Genomic DNA, 26,580 nt, shown 5'->3' on the forward strand with positions numbered 1-26,580 from the left:
TAGACACCTTCTTTTAAACATAGATTAAATAATTTTGTAAGCCGGATGTATATATTAAATTAATTATTGATTTTAAAATTTTTGTGTTTAGATTGTAGGCGTCTTTGTTGTTTTTATTTTTCAATCCCAATATTGCATCTCGAACCTCTATAAAGGTTACATCTCTAAAAGTAAAGGTTTTGTATCTTATTTCCAGGCTTATATACTCCGTGGGGGATTTATCTGTATGTGGTATAGCGTTGATGATGCCTCGAGCGGTACTTAAAAATTATTATTAAAATCATTTGCTGAAATAAGACAAGGCGTATTAACTTCTGCTTTTTTTGTATATTTATTTATAATTTCCCAAGACACTTTTGACTTGTATCGGCCAACAAGATCCTTTCAACATTCTGTCTTTGTAGTTTATTATTAATAGCCGTACTATAGATATTACGGTGTTTTTTTAATAGCTGTTTGTTAGTGTAACTGGGATACATAGTACACCATTCCCTTAAAAGTTTACAGTTTCACGAGCGTTATCTAGATTAACGTCAAGTACGATTTTACATTTTTATGTTTTTGGTTTTTGTTTTAAGGGGAAATTGTAGTTTATTAATGCATACAGAATTTTGCTAAACTTATTAAATTTTGTTTCGACATCAAGCGTCGAGTCTGATACAAAGTGCCAATCCAGACCCTCTACATGCTTATAAAAAGTTGCCAATCCCTGTTGAGTTAGCGGTCTATAGACTGCATTTTGGTCGCTCTTTTTTGTTGCAGAAAATTTTACCCTAAACTCAATAACTACCGCTTTATGACCAGAAATGTGATAATCAACTGCGTAAGCATTGGAAGGGATCTGTGCATTTGTGAAAATATTATCTAGGGAATTCTGGTTTCTAGTCGGTACTGTAATTTTACTGTCCAGGCCGCAACTAGACAGGAGATTTAGCAATTCTATTCTTTCTTTATCAGAAATAATATTGAATTTTACATTAAAGTCACCATTTATAACCGATCATTCGATCATTCACACACAATCGGATCAAAACCGCATTTAAAGTGTTAATAAATGTATTAAAGTCAGCTCGTGGGGGTCTATATATACTAACAACAACTATATTATAATCAATAAGTTCAACCACAGCGATTTTCTTTTTTTGAAACTCTAGCAAAGGCAGAACAAATCTTATAGCTGTCAACCAGTGTTCCGTAAAACATACCACATCATATTGAATAAACTCACACAGAAGAGTCTCTATGACACCCACTTTATTCCGCAGAGACCTGACATTTTGATGAAAAATACCTAACGTTCTTACCAAGTTCTGCTCACCTAACATGTTCGCAGGTTTTGTTATGGATACTATACCATTGTGTTTAACATTTTGTTTGTGTGAAAATTTCAAAACTTTCAATATTTGCTTCTATGTTACTAAACGTAACCATCCCCGTTCAATTTACGCCTAGATTTTTTATGAAGATGATAAATACATTGGAAAATACACAATGTATCACAAACATTACCATGTAAAAAGACGTAAACCGAAACAACAGAATAGTAAACATGACAACATAACCATATAATTTCTCACTAAAACGTTATCGTAAAATCTTTCCATCTATTATCACTAAAGTACCCTATTTCTCTGCCCTGTCTTTGTTTAATGAGTTGACCTATCCTAGAAAGTATCATAGGTTGGTGAAAGTCGTTTGAAGGCCGAGAATTCTTCTATAAAGCATTCGCTTCAATTAGCCGCTCACAGAAAATATTTCTGTTCTCGTCGTCACCGACTTTAGTTCTTGATGATTTTCAAATCTGAAGCACTGATACTCCTTTTTGTGAGTATAACTGCTTTGTGATTTCACTTTTCGAGAGTCTTAACTCTCCGCATGCGAGGTGAATTAATCTCACATGCAATACTAGGTGGGGTATGACATACCCCGAAAATAAAATATTATTTCTATAAAATTTTACATAGAACACGATCTTGCGCGTCATTTTGTTTTTCAATTTTTTCAGTTTTCCTGAAGCTGAGGTATGTGGTACCCCACCTCGTATGCGGACGGTTAATACACTGGATTTACTTATCCCTAATAGCTTTGCCAATTGCTTGGTAGACAATCGATTATTAATTTCGATAATTTCGATTAATATATGTTCATCAGATCGTGCGGTATTTGGCCTACGTTTCCGATTACTTGTTCCCTTCATTTTTAAATTTTGAAACTAAGCTTGATAGATACTGTTGACGAATTTGGTAGTGGCCTCTCTGGATACTTATCCTGAAACACAACAACCGTTACTTGCAAACTTAATCCCGTAAATAAATCATAATTTAAACCTACCATAGCAATCGTCATAATTCTTGAAAAAGCACTCGGGCTAATTTTTAAACGCATTGATAAGCGAGTCATTTGGTATTGGCTTTTGTCTGCCGAAAAAGGTGTAATAAGTCTACTTTTGGGTTTCCATTCAACCTGATAGTATCCCTGGGATAGATCGAGATGAGTGAAATACGTTGAATCTAAAATAAGATCAGAAATATTTGGAAGGGGAAATTTATAGTCTTCAATTTGTTTATTTACGAGTTTGTAGTCGATTACTACTCTTCATTTGTTGTTACCTAAATTATTTGCTTTTTTAGGGACAATTAAAACTGGCGATGACCACTGATATTGCTTCTTCAATTATATTGTCTTTTAACATTTTGTCAATTTGATCATTAATTAATGGTTTCTGTGCATAGAGAATTCTATATGGCTTCTACAGGGTGTTTCGGTGACACGGAGAATAAATTTAGCCACATATACTAGAGTGAAAATGATGACGATTCATGTAAAAAAAATAGTAAAAGTCTTCAAATTTCAAAGATACAGGCCATCAAAGTAAGGACATTTTAACACATTTTTCCAAATATCTTAAACACTATTTACAGTAAAGCGCTGAAATTTGGTACAGTATAAATCAATGTCATATAAAATTTGTGAAGCAATTTATGAGTTGGATCGGTCCACGGGAACAATGCTATACAGGCTGTTCCTAAAGTTTGTTTGCCCAGAACTTTTTTATTCTGTCATAACCCTACATTTATGTTTGCAGTTTCTAATGAATTTAGTTTAGAAACGTTTATTACTCTTAGATAATATTGATAAAAATCACCATTTTCGTGTTAAATGCAAAAATGTTCTGTTCCGATTTCAATAATAGCACTAAAACAAAAGAAATGTAAGTTTTTGAAATTCAACGCTTTACCATAAATAATGTTTAAGATATTTAGAAAAACGTGTTAAAATTTCCTAACTTTGATGGTCTGTATCTTTGCAATTTGAGGACTTTTACTAATTCTTTTTTACATGAATTATCATCATTTTCACTCTAGTATATGTGGTTACATTTGTTCCCCGAGTCACCGAAACACCCAGTATATGAAATAATAAAAATATATTGTATTCAATTTTGCTCCCCGAAGATCTATTTTTTCTCATCAATTGGTATTCTGAAAGAAATATGATTTTTTTTGTATAAAATAGTTTGTTGTTGTGTTGTAACATGCTTTTGTTATAACATAACTATATAAACATAACAGACTAAACATAATTATTTTAAATTATAAACATTAAATAACAAAACATTTTTTTCAGAAGTCATGGCACTACTAATATTGCACGTTTAAAAAGTTCAACACAGTTTTACACTGATTCTTACACTAAAAGCGATTTTTCTTAGATATATTCTATAAATCGTTGATCTAACATAAAAAAGTATAAATCTTACCTTACACTCTTTTGACTCTCTTTTGATCTTCATTTGGCTGGAATATATTCTTAATCTTTATCGGATCTATATGCAGCTTATAAACCGTAGAAATTTGTTTCAATGAAAATTCAAATTTTACATATAGTAACATACACCCTTGTTTCAGGCAATATGTGAAAGACCATCAGTGATGTGACTCAAATTTACCTTTGAAGTTATGATACGTCACATGGAATTGTGAAAAAGTGAGCACACAAATATAACCAGTATTTTTTAAAGCAATTATAAAATTAAAGCAATTGTACGGAGTAGAAATATGTTTGAATACCTTGTTACAAACTAGACCATAGAGATCATATTTTTGTATGCAACTAACATAAGATTCTATAAGACATATAAGATTTATTGGTAATATAGGAAAATTTTTTTGTCTACCTATATTTTCGTCTATAGCGGGGTTCTGGTTCGGTTTGTAAAATCGTGTACATAAACATTGGAGAAGAACTTGCAATCAGTCCTGCGGCGAGGCGCGGAACGAACGGTAACAAGGAGGTCGTATATTCAGCGGCGGCGAGATGAAAAGCTCGAATTTGCATGAAACTATGAGGGGGAAATACGCGATACCTCATTCTTTATATTATTAAGCCGTGTCCCGACGGAATTTATTATTATTACAGCCCTATTCCTTTCGCGACCTTTTTCTCCTGCCTCCGCTTCGACGCAGCGCGTATTTATTGCGCTCTCGCAATAAGGATGTCGGCGGTAACGACTTCGACGAAGCCCGAGCGCCGGGCAGGGAAGGAATAGTAAAAGACTAGAAATAAAAAAGTCTAGTATTGGCATTTAATCTACTCATGAGGAATCGGCTGGTTATCTCAGTATATTATTGAAGCTCGGCCGGAAGATAGGGAATCGTTTTGTGCATTTCGATAGTCGTAACTCACTCTACAATGAACTAATTAAGATGTCCGCGGTCGTTACGTGGCGGAATTTATTACGAGCAGTCGACGATTATCGCGTCCGAGAGAACAATCGCACTAATTCTCCATATTCGGTCTGGGCCGCTATCGTGTCGATGCTGTCTTCGTGATTTATCGTAACAATTAAAACGAAAACCGCTGTTGGCCCGTGCCAGCATCGTAGTGCGTATAAATCTAACGTAAATTGATCTTCGTGTCGGATAGTCCTATAGAGAACCAGTCCTATAAGCGCTCCTACAAGATGCTTAGAATATGTAGCATCTTCAAAATTATTAGTAAAAAACATTAATAAATCATATCACTTTCCCATCGAAATAACTCCTTGCGAAATACAAATTCATAACAGAAAAGAAACAAATTCCTTTCCGGACGTACAAACGGTCGTTTGCATTTCATCTTAACCTCTGAACACGATTTCTTCCGGGTTTGTCATGACTCCCACAGACTTTGCGATCTTATTTTCCTTTCTCCGATTCTTTCTACAAAGTGAATTAAGTTTACAGATTTTATATTTCTTATTTATATTAACAATAATGAATACAACAAAGTATATTCACATATAAAACACTAGTTTATCACTTGAATGAAAAATATGAAGTTTAATCTACTAATTTATAGTGTTTCCACCCACCTCGAGCACGGCTGTAGGCGCCACCAATGGCCGGCCGTTACGAAATTGAATCGTCTCGAACGAACGATACGGTATTTCCATAGTAACGGCGTGAATAACGAGCCAAAAAGCTCAATATTCGCGATGAATAATGATCACCGTAAATACGTGTAAATTTATATGAGAGACTAGGTTTCTTCGCGCAATTTATAGGTGCGGAATCGTTCTAAATCGCCCGGATGAACGTGAAGAAGTATCAGAATGGAATCGTTTCGGCATTTAATGTTAACAAAGTACCCCCGCATTTATGCATACCGTCGTTAAACAGAAACAATATCCGCACGTCTCTCTAGACGGCTATACCCGAATGATTCTAGTTCCAGGTCTTGTGTTAGTTCAAGTGATAGTGCTAGTGCAAAACTAGAACTAACACTAGACCTAGAAACATTCAGATTTAGCCGCACGTCACTTAAGACGGCTAAACCCGAATGACTCTAGTTCTAGGTCTTGTGTTAGCTCACTCAATTGAAAGTGCTAGTGCAAAACTAGAACTAACACAAGACCTAGATCTAGAAACATTCGGATTTAGCCTCACGTCTCTCAAGACGGCTAAACCCGAATGATTCTAGTTCTAGGTCTTGTGTTAGTTCTAGTTTTAATTGTTATTCAGCGTTGACGTTACAAACGGGCCTTCGAGCTGTATGCATGTTCCCGAGATGTAGCAGTTCTCTTAGATTTTAACGTGCTTGGTATACATATAAAGCTACGTAGATTGAACGCTACGAAGTGGATTGCTGTCCGAATTTGTGTGCATGTTTAACTGCGGAAATTTATTTTCTATACAAGATGTCCCGAAAATCAACGTCAAGCGGGTACCGGGCTAATAAGAAAAAAATTCCATGTCATTTAAAAATTAAAAATTGTTCCCGTACATCATATCTTTAGGTACTAGGGTCAGAAATATTCGCAGTTTAATAGTGATTTTTTTAATAATGTATTCCTTATGAACAATGCATAGAAGGCATAGAAGTCACAAATCAAACAACAAAAGTAGTTAGTTTTGCAAATAAAAATATTAGTTTGATTGAGTTAATTTAGCAATGGTAGAATCCAGGTTCATCGTAAGTTTCATAATGTAAATAAAAATCTTAAATACGATGACAATGTTTGTATTTATTTATACAGGTGTATCTGAATGACTGAACAAACTTCAAGGGGTCTTTAGTGAATTTTAAGTGTACTTTGATATATGAACAATGGGCGACTTCGGCTCCCCTAAGGAGCAACCCAACCCAACCCAACCCCTTCAAAAATGGCGGAAAATTTTGGTTTAATTTTTTTTTCTCATAAACCATAAACGCTAGGAATATGAAATTTGGGGAATATGTTTAACTCATAATAGAGCACGTTGTGACCCTATTTGTACTTTCAATCTACCCTTCTAAACTACTAGGCGTAACCACCCCCGTTCAATTTATGCCTAGATTTTTTTCGAAAAGACACGTTTTTCGTAATGTTACTTAAATTAAACGAAAATTAAGTAGTCGGCTATGAAATTGTACGTCAAACTTGACAAATAGGTTATAAAGTTATTTGACGACAAGGTTTTATTTAGGTATTATTTAGATGTTTCAGCACAATCTGCAATTTACACTTCGTAAAAATCTATTAAAACATAATCTCACGCCAATTTTCTCTACGGGTCTGAAACTTTGTCAAATTATTACCAATAATAAACACAAATTCCCTCATACTGAACTAACAAGGGAAGTATCAGAACTGTCCCTCACCGATTTTGTTGGAATTTGGTACAGCGATAGTATGGCCAAAAATAAGGTTTACGTATTTTTTATACATGCTAATAAAGCCCCTGGGGCGAGTTATAAGGGTTGGAAATCGGGGCGAAATATATATATTCGCTTATAGGCTGAAAACGAAAATAGCTATTGAAATGTGGTAAATGTAAACTTATATCCATTTTCAATGAGCTTTCTATTGATATATCACACAAATATCTGAGGGCTTCAGGGGGTAAACTACCCCTAGTTTTTTGGAATATTTTAAAAACTACCCTGTCGATTTTGGCGATATAATGTATCCTTATAGTACGTTTAAAAATATTAATGACGTGTTTTTTCTTATTTGTCTCTGACCATCCCCTGCCATGTTACGGGGTATGATAGATAACCCCTTTCCTTAAGAATAATGTGATAAATAGTTATACTTTTGAACAATATTTTGAAGAAAACCATTAATTAGATGTAAATTAAGATTTACGCAATAAAATAAACCCTATACGACATTAAGGGGTGGCGGGGGTTAACTACCCTAACCACCCCAAATAAATTTTTTTTGCGAAAATTGTTTGTCGATTTTGGAGCAATTTACCACGCTGATTTTTTTATACGATAGTACTATTGTAAGAGCTTACAAGGGCTAGAAGTTTGGGGTAGAAAATATATTTTCGCTAACTTTCATACTCCTACAGAAAAAGCTTTTTTATCCTTATTCTCTTTAAATAACACAAAAGTTAGGATAATTATATAAATATTTATTAATAATGAGTTAAAAAGCAACTGAAAAAAAATGGTTAAATATCATAAATTGTATTCTACATTGTTAGAATCCTCTGGTACGTTTGGACCGAGGGTAATAAATACAATGATCAAACCAGATAACATATTCGTTTTGGCATCAAAGTTTGGTAAACTGACTTCTACTCTTATGAAAAATTGGCTACAAAATGTCTATTTCCCAAACACCGGACCCTGGATTCTTGGTGTGGCCACTGCCTTGAAATTATTAGTAAAGTAACTCCATCGGATGTTAAGTTTAAATATTTGTCTATACCTGAAGGACAACAGGTCAAATTCAACCCCTGGATGTATTTGGTTTTAGAATATGGAATAATTTCATTAGAAGATTTTCTGATCAAGTTATTCTCTACCAGTACGATGTCAATTTGCATCAGCGAGATAATATTTTAAAATTGCAATTCCTAACGCATAACCAGTTGTCTTCCCCACGATTTATTAATGTTTTTAAATCCGCGTTGCTTGCGTCTGGATATATAGAGGAGAGACCAGAACAGTTTGAAAATTTCGTGGAGGTTTGCTTTTCCAATGAAAAACCTACGTGCGATATCTGTGGAGAAATAGCTGTTATAACTTATGCATGGTGTAAACAATCGTTGTGTTTAAAACATTTTTTCCATGATTTTCATTATGCCAACAATACATTGAATAAAAAAAGTAAAAAGAAAGAATTTAAATTAATAATGTAGAATATAATTTGTAATAGTCAACCACTTCTTTGCCAGTTACTTTTAAACTCATTATTAATAAATATTTATATAACTACACTAACTTTTGTGTTATTTAAATAGAGTAAGGATAAAAAACGTTTTCTGTAGGATTATGAAAATTATTAGCGAAAATGTATTTTCTACCCCAAACTTCTAACCCTTGTAAGTTCTTTCAAAAGTACTACCTAACGTATAAAAAAATCATCGTCGTAAATTGCACCAAAATCGATCTTTTCACAAAAAAAATTAATTTTTGGGGTGGTTAGGGTAGTTAACCCCAGCCACCCCTAAATGTCGTATAGCGATTATTTTACTACGTAAATCTTAATTTACATCTAATTTATGCTTTTTTTCAAAATATTGTTCAACAGTGTAACAGTTTATCACATTATTCTTAAGGAAAGGGGTTATATATCATACCCCATAACATTGTAGGGGATGGTCAGAGGCAAATAAGAAAAAACACGTCATTAATATTTTTAAACGTACTATAAGGACACATAATATTATCACCAAAATCGACAGGGTAGCTTTTAAAATATTCCAAAAAAATAAGGGTTGTTTATCCCCTGAAGCCCTCAGATATATGTGTGATATATCAATGGAAAGCTGTATGAAAATGAATATCAGTTTACATTTACCACATTTCGAGAGCTATTTTCGTTTTCAGCCTATAAGCGAATATATATATTTCGCCCCGATTTCCAACCCTTATAACTCACCCCAGGGGCTTTATTAGCACGTATAAAAAAATACGTAAACCTTATTTTTGGCCATACTATCGCTGTACCAAATTTCAACAAAATCGGTTAGGGACAGTTCTGATACTTCCCTTGTAAGTGGTGTCTACAGACTTGAATGTCAAAACTGCCCTAAATTTTATATAGGTCAAACAGATTGTAACTTGCAAACTAGAGTAAAAGAACACCTCACGAAACACAATTCGGCATTCTTTAAACATCTAGATTCAGAAAAACACAAATCAAGTACTGAAAATGTTAAACTCCTTAAAAACATAAAAAAGTCCAAGGAGCTAGACATATACGATGAATACTTTATCCATCTAGGTAAAACAATGGACAGAGATTTTAACCATACTTTTAGACATTTATTAAGATTGAAATAAATTTAATCAGGCCCGGATCACACCTTTTGTGGGCCCGAGGCGCTCTATATTTTTGGACCCCAAAAAAAGTCTAATATTACCATTAAGTATTACTTATATTATATGTCACCGGTGGCCAAACTGCGGCTCGCGAGCCACATACGGCTCTTCGCGCTAGACACAAAAGAAACAATTAAACTTTATTTTGTAATAAACATATACTTATTTATTTGGACAAAAATAACATCGAGTGTAAAACATTCATACGCTATTAGATTAAAATGTTAGTTGCTTTTTGATGGGGAAAGAAATGAATTTTTAAGAAAAGCAAAATACTATCGTAAAAAGAATGTTTTTAGGATCTCAAAAATAAAAAAAAAATTGACGTTCAATTGAAAATATAATATCACCATCGTGTAGAGAATCTCCTAAAATATATTACTGCCAAATATTTTGAAAGTAGTATCCATAGGTGGCTAAAAAAATAAGGCGCTTACTCTGAATCAGGCTGTTCTTAATTGCAGCTCGCGAAAAATTTCAAATTTAGAAAAATTGCTCGGGCTATCAAGGAGCTTGCCCACCCCTGTTATATGCCTATGCAATATCAAACCAGAACCGGACCTGGAGGTGCAGGGCCCTGAGCTACTGGTTAATCCAATCCTGAATTTAATAGGTGAAATGTTCTATATGTGATTTTCGTGATGTCAACAATTTTTGACGTTTGTAAGATTTTATAATCCAACCCTGTCCGCTGATACGCTTGCGCATGTTCCACCACGAAAATGTTTCTTTACTCTCTCATCCTTCTCCAGTCCAGTCCTAAACAATTTCCAATACCGTACAATTGTTTAGATTGACCCAAGTTCTTTTTAATTTTAATTTTTACGACACATAGTAGGATTGTTTTTCCTTGACTTTTTGTTTCTTTAAAGTAATTGGAATTTTTAAGGAAATTTTTACATTGAGAACGCTAAGTGAGTGACGTCCTTTGAATACGTAACGGGTTTTTCTAATAATAATGTTTTTAGTCCACGGAAATATGGCTAAATCTGAGATTTGCAGACGGTATAGTTTATATTTTTCACACATTTCTTTTGTTAAAAGATAGCTTAACATTTCTCTTTCTTTTTTCGTATACTCCTTTAGTCGTGCCTGAAGAAGGAAACTGTCGGTTTTCGAAACAATTTCTAGCACCGATATATAAATAAAATCAAACATTTTCATCGTATTTAAGATTTTTATTTACATTATGATTGAGTTAAGGTTGAAAGAATTTATGTCTATTAAGTTTGACACACGATTTCTAAAAAAAGGAGTAGTACCTACAACACCTCTGGCAAGTTATTTTAAAAAATGGCCTGTTTAGTCAAGTTTCTAAAATAGTACAACACTTGCTATTTTTCTTTTCATAAAAAATATTGTTATTTAAAAAATTCATACTTTCGTATGCTGTTTGTATTTACTCTTTATTTCCTCGTAAAATTGTTAGAAGATGTACAACAAGATGGTTGCCCTTATGTCTTGCAAAAGGACTGTTTCGAATAAGGTTGACCTAAAGACAAAATTAAACAAAAGGAATTATTAATTTGTTTATTATTAATTTTATTGCATTATTTTCTTAAAACTAAAGCAAATACTCAAATTGTTTGCCGTCGGCACTAATACAAGCTCTGCATCGTCTCAGAAAAGATCTGTTTACTAGTTGTGCAAATGTCTTCGCAATTATTTCTTCTGCTGCTGTATAAATATTGTAGCGCACTACGTCAAGATTTTCAATTGGTTTTTAATACACTGTTATGCAATCTTAATAGAAAAAATCAAGGGGATTTGGGCCCAGAGAATGAGGAGGTCACGTAATCGAGCCCAATCCATCTTTCTGGATTTCCTGCAATCCCGTACAGGACAAGCATCATCTTGTAGAAACCACATATCTCTTTAGATACTGAGTGGCACATCTTCTAACAAAGTTGTTAAATTATTTTGGAGGAAATACAAATAACATACAAAAGTATGAATTCATTAAATAACGCGTTTTTTTTGCAGAAAAACAGGCAATAATATGTTTTAGGAAAAGAAAAATGGCAAGTGTTACACCATTTTGGAATCTTGACTAAATAAGCCATTTTTTAAAATAACTTGCCAAGGGTGTTGTACTACTCCTTTTTTTAGAAATCGTATGTCAAACTTAATAGACATAAATTCTTTCAACAATAAACAACAATTAACTCAATCAAAGTAATTTTCTTTTTGCAAAACTAACGACTTTTGTTGTTTGATTTGTAACTTCTATAGTAGCATGGTTCATAAGGAATACATTATTAAAAAAATCACTATTAAATTGCGAACATTTCTGACCGTAGTACCTAAAGATATGACGTACGGAAACGCTTGACGTTGAGTTTCTGGACATTCTGTATAATAATTATGTCTATAATAAGAGGCAATTCATTTCGTTTTAATTCTGATCATAAAAGTATCCTAAGTGAGTATCCTAACTGAGTTAAATAAACTTTGATACTAGGAATTAAAATAACTATAGGAAAGTCATGTATACTTCTGTTAAAGAATGAGTATGTCGATTTTAAGTTCATGTTTTCCGATAGAAAGCTGAATGTTTCCCAGACCGGTGGACAAAGCTAATTGATCGCAATAATTTCCCGATTGCCAGAGCATTCTCTGCACATCAGTCGAAGAACACCGTAGTAAAGGTCAGAGTCGTGGGTAAACTGTAACACTGCCTAAACGGCGTACCTTCGTCGTGACCGTTAGACGGTACTCGTTCCTCGATTTTACCTTATATACAGAAACCGTCGCAAATTTTTTCACGACCATTATATTGTATTATACCATTTCGGGCGGTCGGAGTTAGTTTTGCACAATTCCACGAAACGATAAAACGGGTACGAACTTACGAAGATTATTATCTTTGTCGTTATTCAATATAATTTTTATTAAAAGTATGTATGATCCGACGGTATTACGCTATTGGAATTGCGAATTGAACTACTAGACCATTCAGTCGGTTTGCGCTGATGCCAGCCTTCACTTTACAATGACGATCTAAGCATCACAAACGACAACGACGTGGACCACACGCGTCGTAAACGGAATCGAGGGAGCATGAAAGCTCCTAGAAGCTTATTATGAAGATAATCGCCTATAAATGGGACAAAAGAATAAATACCGATCGATGATTTCGTTTAATATGATCTCAAATACCTACATTAATAATTTTATTATTATAATGATTCAAATATACTTCCAAGACGATTGTCACATTTTTGAATACGGTATAATGAGACAATGTGTTGTTAAATATTTTTTTAATAAAAATTTTATAAGTGTACATTGTGGACTCAGTCTCTTAATATAATAATATTTGTAACTGTTAAATTTTTTTATTCAGCGTTATTAATGCAATGAAAAAAAGGAATAGCCGGTATCTTTAAAAAAATAAAGCAAATTTACTGATAAATGTGGAAGTTGAAACGTTGGAATTTTGTTTCGGTCCAAAAATGGTTTTTACTGCGGTTTCACTCGTGTATTTAATTTCCCCTCAGGGCAATCGTATCGCTAGTGGATGCTGAAAATAATATTGATCCTAGACAGGTGTCCAATTATATTAGTTGAGCGCGTCCTGCAAGAATTTAAATTGGGCGCGTGAGGGTTCACGATCCTGTTTACCAATAAATTATCGCACTTTAAATCCTCGCTAGAAGGCTGCGAATTTTATCGTCGGATTTATCGCCTCCACGACCTCCGCAGACCATTTTTGCTTCCAAGTCTTCTCAGTCTAACTGTGACGCTTAGAGTTGAATTGAAATACAAAGCAAAACCCGAAGGCGTTTTTCTTCAAGGATTTCTGGCCAGTTCTTCTTCCACAAGCTCTCTTCGGAAAACCGTGTTTATCTTCACGGGGTGGTGCAGGAACGTAAATTAGCCGAGAATAATTCACTATGGTCCGACCAAACAAGGGACATTGTTTATTGTCGCACTGGGGACCCGGCACTTTCCTCGGATCGCTTGAATAAATTTAAATAAATAAAGCTTCCAACCTTATTATTGCAGACGCGATATTTTTTGACCGTTACAGAGTATAGTAATTGAATCCGCGGGGGTTATATGAGCGATACATAAATAAGAATTTTGACAGATTTTACGAGTTTTTCTTGAGCCAAATAAAAATTATAATATAGAAAAATGGTTCAAACCATTCGTTCTTTATAACATTTTTAATCTATTTTAAATATACAGCATGGCTCAAACTTTACGGCAATAGTAAGTGGTAAATCTTAGAACAAATATTAAAAATCTTGTAACCATTGCCCTATCCAGTTTTCTAAAGTTTTTATTAAATTAAAATCAACTGGTACAACAAAATATTCATTATAAAAACGCAAAGTTTTTCAATAAAATAATGATTCCTTAATATTCTGCTGAAACGCTATTCGTAAAATCCGAGAATGACACCCGAAACAAGTTCTCCGTACGATACGCACGTGTGTAACCTGGTCCGATATAAATAGTTGTTTTATAAAAGCAAAAACAATTTGAAGACATTAAAATTAATATCAAGTGAAAACTTAAGTATCAAAGTGTAAAATGAGCGAAACGGATAGTTCCGTTTCGTTCGCGACATCACAACAGTCGCGAAAACGTGGTCGCCCAAAACGCAATGATCCTTCTAACCAGCCCAGTCTCGCAAAAAAGCGGACAACAGAAACTCGTCCAAACAGAAACTACAATTTTTAAAGCCAATGCCACCGCAGCCTGATACGGAACCCTCTGATGGTCGCTCTGCACAATTAACTGCAACTAAGTGTACTACCAAAACCGCTACTTCCAAAACACTCTTTACAAATATACCAAATAACCAACCAAACACAAACATCAAACGCAACACACATACACACCAAGACAAAAAATAACAAATAAACAAAATCTTAAATACGGCATTTGAAATATTTCCAAAAAACACACTACTCACACTAAGTCAACTATCCACGGAATGGAGTAAAATACAAAAGGAAAACCAAATACAAAACAACGATGTAATCATTACTTCAAGAAATGGATTCATTCTCAAAAGCAAGGAAAATAAGCAAACAATACAAAAACTTTAGAAGTATTGAAAAGCGATGGAACGATCCAAAACTACACAGAAATTGGACCAAATCCACAAAAACATACTAAAATTCCAGTCATCTCTTACTCTGCAATTATATGCAATGTGGTATTGGATATCAAAGAAGAAGAGGTAAGTACATTCCTAAAAGACGAAAGTATGGCTCATCGGTATTGCAAACGAATTATCTCAAGGGCAACAAACAAACCAACACGCAAGATAAGAATCATTACCAGCCACGTTGATTCGTACCAAAAATTAATCAAAAACAGCTTATATTACCTACACAACTACTATTTTGTCATTGAAAGCGATGCACCACCACCAGCACATATATCTTGTAGTAAATGCTTAGAGTTTACACAAAGCGAAGATCGTAGATTCAAGATAATTTGCGGTAAATGTAAACAACACCACCAAACCTCAAAATGTAATACGTCTCTACCAGAAACCTGCAAAGCCTGTGGAGAACCTGATCACCAAGCCTGGTCTTTCAAATGTAAAAAACGTCCATTGACACTCATCAAAGGCCTACTCTAAAATTCAAAAATACATAAATCTGTGGCCATTCATGACTACATAATTGACACGTTTATACATCAATTAAATAAAGCTAAAAACATAAATCGTCAACAATTCCAAATTGACACGTTTGTAAACATATCTGGAAACAGAGCATACCTCATCATGTTGGACCGCCTATATCCAGAAGCACTTTTAGCAACAGCTTCACACAGTGGATCTCAGGGCTGCATCCCTATGGATATCACGGATACAACCGATCCCGACCAAAATTCCGATGAACTCGACATTATAACCGAACCAGATTATATACAGCAACCAACCTTAGGATACCTGCAGCAACCACACCTAACAAGTATGACACATATGAGACCATTTGTCGCGACTGACTACAAAAAATCGAAACAGCACATAAACATAGTATATAGCAACATTTGCAGCCTTAATAACAAGAAAATATTAATTTTCAATTACATCCAACAACAAGATATAGATTTGGCGTTATTTGTGGAGACGAAAACAAAATCTTATCAAAAAATAGAATATCAAGACTGGCACGTAATACAAAAGAATGGACACAAAACAGATAAAACTAGAGGTAGATCACTGGTACTAGCCAATCCGTCCATAAAAATTGTTAAAGACAACTCGCCATCCGTCAATAATCCCTTTAATGAATGCCTACATTTTAAATTTACCTTCAAGAACGAAGACCTCAAGACGGGAGACCTATGCTCAGATCATCTCAGCATATCCCGCAAACAAACATAATTCCAGATCAACCTAAAAATAAAACTAAATACGACCTAAAGAAGACAAACATTGAAAGAGTGAATAATGACTTGATGATGTTTGTCACAAATAACACAGCGACACCAATTAACGGTGAAACCATTAATAAGCTTCAGCAACAATTCACACAGAAACACATCATGAAACACTCTCCAACAGTAACATATAACCATTTCGTTTACAAACTTTCCAAAGATATATTGAATCTAATACATGCTAAGAGGACATAAATTTGTAAATAGAATTTAACCGACTCAATAAGCAAATACATAAAGAAGTAAAAGTATACCAAACTAACCAATGTTTGATCAGAAAGTGTGTTCAGAAATCAAGGAAGACAACGGGCGCTCATACTGGAACAAGATTAAAAAAATCACCAAATACAAGAGATCCTGGTCGATCCCAACAGTAATGTACAACAATACCGAGTGGGTATCTGACGTACAGAAATGCAACTCTATGGCAAAACATTTTCTAGACGCATTCACACCGAGAGAAAACTCACGGTTCGACAAAGACCACCAGAATTTTATCGATAACTGGTACGCAGGGTATCTAACAGCACCAATACACAATAAGTCTATCCCAGATATTAGCGAAGATGAATACAATATACATATTCATAAAGGAAAAAACACCGCACCAGGGCATGACCTGATAACAAAACTTACTCTAAGAAAACTAGATCCAGAGATTCATAACTGTATACGTAGACTCTTTAATTACTACCTACAGGCACAAATATTCCCTTCCGCGTGGAACCATCATTACAATAATGATGGTTCCAGATTGCCAAAATTTCAGATTTATCCAAATCTAATACCGACCACTCAAATCAACGCAAGAATCCTAAACATCGTTGATTCAAAAATCCCTACATACCAATTCGCATTCAAACCGCAAAACTCTACCTCCCTTCCTGTTTCAATCGTATTCAACATCATCGAGACAGCACACTTACAAAATGAAAGGTTTTGTCCTTTACAAGGCGTTCCTTAAGGCTCTCCTCTATCACCGACACTATACAATATTTACTGTTTCGACATTTTTTCTCAAAACCATTACCTATTCGACCCAAATCGATATATCCCTACAATATACGGACGACACGACATTAGTCACCCACGCAAAAACCCTAATTGACACAACAAAAGAAATGCAAACATTCTACAACGAGACACTTGCCTGACTATTCAAATGGAGACTGTGAACTGTGAACAACCCAACCCTTCCAAATTCCAGCTCTTACTACCTTACCACAACATTAAAGAGGAGTCCTCTTTAATGGCTGTACACATCTACAAAGCAATAGTGAGACCTTTGATGGATTATGGACATGTCCTAACTACCAGTACACAGAAACAAACACTTGAAATTATTAATAAAGCGGAAAGAAGATGCTTATCCTTAAGCATCTTCAATAATAAAGATGCGCCATCCGAATAACCCACTACACAACCTTCAAACTAAAAAGCTATACGAACGGACAAACATCACACCAATAATAGAAAGACACGAACTGCTACGACAAAAATTTATCAACAGAACATTGAACAGACATTTATTGAATTATATATGTGCTTATCTAGAAACAACGACAAAAATCCCGGACAGATGACTACACTATTAGAAAAACATAGTGACTTATAATGAAAAATAATGCCTTATGTATATAAAAATTATAAATATGTATGTAGCTTGTAATAATGTTCTACGGCGGAAAGACCTATATACAAATGTAGGTCCATAGCCGAATAAAGATATATTTTCTCTCTTCGATAATGACAATTTTAAAACAGTTAATAATTTGCTTATTGCCGCCGATGTTGAAGAAGTCTTTTAACGTATTAGGCCACGTCATTTCATGAGAAAAACCTCTTATACAACAAATTGCAGCAAGCGAATATGACGGGAATTTAATAAAACGTGTTTCGAATGGTAATAAAAATTATTGTTTTTAGTTATTTGGAATTATTTTGTTACGTTCAAAATGAATAAAGTTGATATCTTTGCTATTTTTGCAAATAATTAACTTACATTATTATTGGCATTTAAACTGAAATATTATTTAACAGTAGGATCTCGTATAAACTTTACGTAGATATAAATATTAGGATTATAAATGTTACAGTTTTGGAATGACTGGTTTGTTACGATAAAGTTGTTTAATGTAATTCATTTTATGCAGTCATCTATACAAACAGGTACATTTTCATACTATTACTACATTAGTAATGAATTATAATCCCGGTTGTACAATAAAACAGAGATGATGATAATAAAGTCAAAAAACAAACCAGTTACTTATTGGCTAAATTCATTTCTGGATAAGATGATGTCGGGTTGAGTGTCCTTAGATATCGGGTTTGACGAGGAGTTTTGTGTGTGGACGAAAAAAATTGTGTCAATGGGTTTGTGATCTGTATATACTGTAAATTGATTTCCATGTAAGGAATGTTTGAAAATTTTGATGACAGAGTAGATTGCTAATAGTCCTCTATCAAAAGTTGAATATTTGATTTAGCATGAAGTAATTTCTTTGGAAAAGAATGGTAACGGTTGAGATTTTCCATTGATGGTTTGTGTTAAAACAACTCCCATACCTGTGTTAGATGCATCAGTTGACTGATGACGACAGTTGAGTGATAGGGTAGCATGTGAAGAGGGATGTCCTAGAAAGATGGATTTTGACAGAAGATCTTTGGCTGAAGAAAAAGTGTTGTCGTGTCCAAGAAGTTGATGACATCGTTTTTTTGTTTTTGATAGTGAAGTGATTTTGAAAGTGTGTACAGCCTGATTCAGAGTAAGCGCCTTTAGCCACACTATGGGTACTACTTTCAAAATATTTGGCAATAATATGTTTTAGGACATTCTCTACACGATGGTGATACCAGATTTTCAATTGGACGAATTATTTCAAAATGGCGACTGTCAACTTTTTTTTTTAAAGGAATGCCAAAATTTTTTTTTATTATTGAGATCCTAAAAACATTCTTTTTACGACAGTAATTTTTGTTTTTCTTAAAAATTCATTTCTTTCCCCATCAAAAATCAACCTAACATTTTAATCTAGTAGCGCATGAATGTTTTACAATCGATGTTATTTTTGTAGTGCGTAAAAGGTTTTAAACTTTTATTAAAAGACGCACGGCGCACGACGCACGGCAAAACCGGAAAGTTACTAGTGTTAGTTCTAGTTTTAGTTCTAATTTTAGTTTAATGTGTATAAGGTATTTGAAATGTTAGGTAAGAATCTGTGGTAGAAGTTTAACATTCCCAAAACTCTTTCTAACTCTTTTAGAGCCGTTGGTTTTGGAAAATGTGTTATCGCTGTGATTCTTGATTGGGATAGTTGAATACCATCGGCTGAAATATGATGACTAAGAAAGTCCATTTTGCGCATTTTTTGGGTTTGCTATTGATATTGTAGGAACTTAATTTATGAAATAGATGTTTTAAATGTAGTATGTGTACTTCTTCATTTCGACTTGCTACAAGGATATCGTCTAAATACACAAAAATGAAGGTTAGGCTTGAAAGCACTTCATTGATGAACCTTTGAAACGTTTGTGATGCATTTTGAAGGCCAAAAGGCGTTCAGATGGTGTTCACCTGAAAATGCCCGTTATTAATCGAATTAAAAATACCTATTGAGGGTATCATTTGAATAATTAAGGCAATACTTTAACTGATTGACTTCTAATACTAACAATAGTTAACTTTTAGCCCACATTAGGTATATCCAAACTAGTACTGAAAATAAATCTAGAGGGCTAACTTTATCAACAGGGTTAATATAAATGAATGTTATAATAATAATAAATGATAAATAATAAATAGTGCAGGAGAAAATATATAAAGTTTACTAACAACTCAACCCCTGATAAAATTAAAAGAGTGGCACCAGAAAATGGGACACATTAATATTAACAGTTTAATGAAATTAATCAACGAGAACATGGTTACAGAAATAAACATAAGCAATAAGGATTTGATAAGTGAAACATTTTGTGAGGTGTGTCTGAAAGCTACACAGACGAGATTACCGTTTAAAAATCAGAGAACAGGTACAACAAGAATTTTAAAAACGGAAGAAATTTTTTATGACCATTCTTGATGATTATAGTTAGTATACCGTTATGTATCTACTAAAACATAGAAATGATGCTCTGGTTTATTTAAAAGAATATGTAGAAGAAATGGAAACAAGTAAAAACGTTCAAGTTTCCAAAATAAGAAGTGTCAACGGAAAAGAACACCTAAATAAAGAAGCCATCGAGTGGTATAAAAAGAAGGGTATTATAATGGATAATACCACAACTAAATGGAAAGGCTGAACGTTTAAATCGAACAATTATGGTTAAAGCTAGATCATTAATTTTTGACTCTAGAATAAAAAATTCATTCTGGGGAGAAGCAGTAAGAACATCTCGTTATATACTGAATAGAAGCCGAAGTGAAGCTATAACGAAAACTCCCTACAAAATCTGGAACTATAAGAAACCTGATTTATCTGGATTACAAATATTTGGATGTGAAGCATATGCAAAAGTAGGATACTTAAAGAAATTAGATGAAAGAAGCAGACAAAGTTATATGTACTTTGTAGGATATGCGTTAAATGGTTATAGATTGTGAGATAATGAAGAACAAAAAGTTATTATACATGGTGATGTTGTTTTTAAAAAACCAAAAATATACCTGAGCAAGTTGAATTAAGATTAGATCAAGAAGTATTTTATACAATTGAATTAAAAGAGAAAACAATTCAGAACTTATATTTATTAAAATCTATGAAATATTTTATACAAGGTGTTCATTAAGTATGGAACCGGCTTAATATCTCCAAAAGTACTTATCGGATCAATTATTAAAAATGTCAAAATTTATCATTCATCATATCAGTTATCAAAATGGTAAAATTAAGTGAAAAAGAAAGAATAGAACTTCTTATGATGATAGATTATGGTAATTGAAGGCGAGCTCATGCCGAAGTATGTGTCCTCTTTAACGCTACGTAAAACTGTAGTAAATGATGAAAGATCTTTAAACCTTATGCTGGATATTGTTGAAAATCCAAAAACGTCCGTGTGTCAAGTATCTTTAAATCACGATATGAGTGTAGGATCTGTACATACAATTCTAAAGCAAGCAAAATTTCATCCATACAAGATTAAATTGCTGCAAGAACTGAGCGAAGTCGATTTTGATCGTAGACTCGAATTCTGCGAAGAAAATGTCGCAATTCTTAAATCAAAATGGTAACTTTTTATCCTCCATCATGTTTTGGATAAGTCTACATTTTGATTAACCGGCCAAGTGAATCGACATAATTGCAGATACTGGTCTGATAGTAATTCACATTGGATGGAATAGATACACACCCAACGTCCACAAAAAAATAATGTTTGGGCAGGCATCATTGTCCAGAATGATCCAGAACTGCAGATCTGTACATCCAACTTCTCCAAGAAAATGTTTTATCCAGACTAAGCGAACTGTTTCCCAACTACAATAATCCACAGCTAGTACGTGACACTGTTTGGCTGCAATAAGATGTAGCACCACCGCATTTTGGTCGTGAAGTTCAACAATTACTGGTCGGCGTTTTTCTAGGCAGATGGATCGGGCACACAGGACTCCACTTGATTTTCTCTTGAGGAAAATTTTATCCAACGGTTCTACTCTATCAGGAAGTTTATGAACGGCACTTTAAACACCTTATTTAGTGTTCAGGTCCTGATTTTGAAAACGTTGGTAATGTTTAAATAGCAGCTGAACAGCAGAAAAATTGTCAACATTAACACCAGCGCGATTACGTTATTTTAAACTTCGCACAGCATTCAACTTAATAAAAAAAAGTTAGTAAAAATAAAAATAAACTAAACTAAAAGAACACCAATTTTAAAAACTTTGATTGTACTTTCAACATTAATTAGGGCAAGAACAAATGGTTATACATTTTTGTGCCATGTTTGTCTATAAGTAATGTTGTTATTATTTTTCTATTAAAAACCGGATATTTTTTTCTAGTTCTGTTACTTGCGATACTATTACTTATTTTAACTAGATTATTAACTAGATTCAGTAGAAACAATAGAAGTAGAAGTTTGACAGCTAAACAGTTGAAAATTTTGTTAACAAAAGATTTTGTTTAGCCAAATTCACATTTCAAATTTCATGTTGATCCGACAAGTACTTTTGGAGATATTATTCCATACTTAATGAACACTTGTATGATTAGGTTTAGTTAATCGAGAATTAATCAGCAACATTTACCATAAGTAAATATGTTTACTGCACTAAAAAGTGCTTTCAAATTTAAATATGTACATATGAGGTATTTTAAAAATATCCAGACATCACTTGACATTGTCGGAAATACCTTCGATATAATTTCCAATGTCGCATTCTTCGATATTACGCAATCGAAGAGAGCCACAACTGCGACATTCCAATATGACGCAGGAATTGCTCGTTTCCAGGGCCTATAGCTCGTCGCAAATTAGCTTACTCGTGTTCCGAGTTGGCGAGAACAGATTCCTCTATAATTGTCAATACGGTTTGATTTATCGGCCATAGAACCGTCATTATTCGCGCGCCTAAAAGTTCTGCTTGCTAATTAATATTAATTAGTCGACAACACGGCATGGTGGATTTAGCACCGTGTTATTTATATAAATTAGCAACGAACGGGCGCGTTAAGCTCCTAATTACGATTTAGAGATGGTGAAAAGATAGAGTTGATTTATAAGTCGCGGACTGTCAGAAGTTGATTGTTTTTATGTAAGCGTGATACCAACTTAAAAAACGTAATAAGGAGGTGAATGGAAAGAGGACGTAGGCTTCGAGAAAGGTCGGTACACGTTCACGTTGTAAATTTCGAACGGACGGCATTTTTTATGTCCGTCACGGGTAGTTGGGTGTTATTGTCGAGGAACATCTCTTCGTGATCATGCGGCTCCGATAATTATCCGTTCGGCGTCATAACAACTTGTTAAGTTTATACCTAATCTTCCGGAACAAATTCGACCATTACAATATTTTCTGCTGGTTTAGATCTCCAACAATTTCGGCATCTTCAGATCTGCAATATAACAGATATAATAATAGAAACCTAAAATTTCTAGCATTAATCTTATGTGTATTATCCGGTAATTGCTGACCTTGAAATACGAAAGTGTCTACGGCTACAACACCCGGAGATCTAAGGGCTGGGCCCTGTATAATGTCATGTCCTATCCTGTATGGTCGCCATGTCATTCATTAGCATCTTTAATAGAGCAGAAGCGCGGGGGCGAACCGCTTCCTTTAGACGGTGTTAGAAAAAATTACCGGACACAACTTCGAAAGAAATAAATCACCCTACAGCTTGTCGTGCTGTCGGGACTTAAAAAAGCCTCCAAGTTATTTTAAAGCATCGCATTAGAATAATTGTTCCGTCCGAGGATTGCGAATTGGCGTGGGTAGAATAACATAGGGTCGAATTGCCATCCTCGATCTACCAAAGCCAGTTTAAGATATCGTTGTATCCTTGTAAAATTCGGACGTTCTCTAAAGGTCAACTGTCAGATGATCGTTAAAAGACCAAATGAGAATTTACTTACGTAAATACGTATGTACGTACTTGGTTATTTTTTTATAAACTGTGATGTCTTGAGGAATTTTTTTAATAAAATAGTAGAATAGGCTTCAATAAATGGACATAGGGCATGGATGTTTAAAGAAAGGTCTTTGGCTCGATGGCCGAATTTATGAATGCCGATGCCCGGCGATGGCGAGCTCGTAAATAGTGCCCGTTAAAGGCAGTCCGTCCTCGCGGTCCAACCCGCCATTGACCAATTATTGCGAGCAACATGCCTTGTTGGTCGCTATCTGTTTAACATTTCTGCGGCCCGCGGGCCGACCGCGACCCGTGCCCCCTCGCGCTACCTTTGTGTCTCAAGGACGGCGTCCTTGGCCATTGTTGCTATTCAAATGTCACCGGAGCGGACGCGAGCCGCGCGAGACAAAATAAAGAGGCTATAAAATCAATATGATAAAAATGGTATTTATTATCGGGGGCCTCGTGTGCCACAATAAGACAAAACGCCGCCAAGAGAGACGGAAAGACGCGGCTCCATTGTATGCGTCCGGTCGTGAAGAAACAGAACAACACGAGCCGTCTACTAAGGTCGAAGCCGCAAATATCGAGCTCCTATACTAAACATCCTTACACTCTTACACACGAATATACATTTACCGCCAGCCGTAAAATATTCCGACAATTATATTAGTAATACTGCGAGTAAATGGACTACTGCACATACAAACTCTATTTCTCTTTACAATCCACTGAGAAAATATCTCTTTTTTACATTAAATCAGTATCTATTGCTACTATCTAATAATTCTCAAATATTTAATGTAACTGTTTTATAATATTACAAGTTAGTTCAAATATTTTAAATTGCTTCAAATCATTCCAAAATAAGTATTTCAATTACATAATACTTCACCAGTTACAATTACATCATAACAAGCAAAAAGCCTAATAATAAATTTGTGAATAAAAATGTATCATTTCCGAGCTGTTCATGATATTAATTTTATATGGTATTATCAATCATATTAACGTTAGCAATAGTTACTTGCATCAAAATTGTTGTAAACAACTACTTTTGATTTTGACTATTTTTAAAAAGTTGTTATCAAAATTTACTTAACGTTACTAAGAAAAATATATAAAATTAGATATTAAAGTCTAAACAATTTCGACCCAACACTTTAAAATTTGTGACTGTCAACTTTTTTTTTAAATGGAATGCCAACATTTTTTTTTTATTATTGAGATCCTAAAAACATTCTTTTTACGACAGTATTTTGTTTTTCTTAAAAATTCATTTCTTTCCCCATCAAAAAGCTACCTAACATTTTAATTTAGTAGCGCATGAATGTTTTACACTCGATGTTATTTTTGTACAAATAAATAAATAAGTAGATGTGTATTAGAAAATAAAGTTTAATTGTTTCTTTTGTGTCTAGCGCTACTTGATATTTGGTGTATTGCACCACCACATCGAGGAAGAGAAGTCATCGCTTGGTTACATGAACATTTTCCAAACAAATGGATTGGCAATGGAGGTCCAGTAGTCTGGCCACCACGATCCCCAGATCTAAATCCGCTGGATTATTATTTCTGGAGACGCATGAAGCAGCTTGTGTACCATGTAGAAATTACTACCCGTCAGCAACTACTGGACAGAATTCAAGATGCAGCTAATAGCATACGGAATGATCCAAATATCATACGTCGTGTGATAGAATCTTTACTTCGTCGATATGAGGCGTGCATTCAAGCTGAAGGCGGACATTCCGAACAATTTTTGTAATTTTTAAACTTATTTTTTATGTTACATTTTCATTTGCCTATTAAACTGTGTAAAATTTTTAAAGGCTGGTAACTCTCAAAATGAATCGGACTCATATTCATATAACATTTTTTCCTTAGAATCGCATCACCTTTCATCTGCCAAAGTTTGTCATAAAGCTAATGAATCACCATGTATACAGGTGAGTTTTTTACCATGTTTAGTGTGGAAATCTCGAAAACTAGCGGAGATACAGAGACGATTAAATAGGGAAAGAATTGCAGTTTCATGAACTCAAATTAATGAGCTTTTTGTTTTTTGAATGAAATGCATGGCTAAATAGATATCTCGAAAAAACCGTTTTTTTGTTATATCATGTAAAGGAAAAATTTGTAGGGTATTACATGTTTAATAAAGCAGTCTAACTGATTTTTTATTTCAGCAATAATTTTTGAGTTATGACACAAACTTGTAATTTTTCTAATGGAAACCATAGTTGGCCATGACTTTATAAAAAAGGCCGTTTCTCAACGATTCTAATAATATACCAGTTGACATGGATATTTTTATTAATAAATAAATTATAGCCATTTATTCTTTTAATTTGCAAACTATTCAGACAGTATGCTATGGAAACAATTGTTAGATACGTTTGCAAACGTAAGTTTCCATGATTTCGTACCGCTAGCTTATTAAGTGGTGATGCCCCATCGTGTTGAAACCATTTAAGCAAATGACGTGTCTGCAGGAGCAATTCATCCAACATATTATCGAACTCGTTCTGTAGAAAGTGAAAATAACGATCTCCGTTTAACGTATCAAAAAAAATGTACGGAAAAGAATTCTTGAACAAATAACACCGCACCAAACATTAAATCCAAACTTAACTTGAGGTCTCCTCTCTTGAACATGGTGCGGATTTTCCTGCATCCATAAATGTTGATTATGTCTATTAAACATGCCGCAGTTTGTAAATCGTGTTTCATCTGTACCACAAAACTTTAATCGAAGCTGTGATCAGCTTCACACATGTTAATAAAGCACGTTTGT

The 26,580-nt window shown here is 34.1% G+C and overlaps 1 long non-coding RNA gene across 1 annotated transcript in view; it reads left to right on the top strand.

Moving 5' to 3' along the window:
- LOC139431692 (uncharacterized) overlaps nt 1-25,905 on the top strand; it is a 44,892-nt gene extending 18,987 nt beyond the window's left edge. Inside the window, exon 3 of the long non-coding RNA XR_011641753.1 lies at nt 25,205-25,905. This is a non-coding gene — a long non-coding RNA (uncharacterized lncRNA). The remainder of the gene's footprint in view (nt 1-25,204) is intronic.
- Nucleotides 25,906-26,580: the final 675 nt, after the last annotated feature.

This window comes from Onthophagus taurus, chromosome 1 (assembly GCF_036711975.1).
Source record: "Onthophagus taurus isolate NC chromosome 1, IU_Otau_3.0, whole genome shotgun sequence".
Classification (NCBI taxonomy): Eukaryota; Metazoa; Arthropoda; class Insecta; order Coleoptera; family Scarabaeidae; genus Onthophagus; species Onthophagus taurus.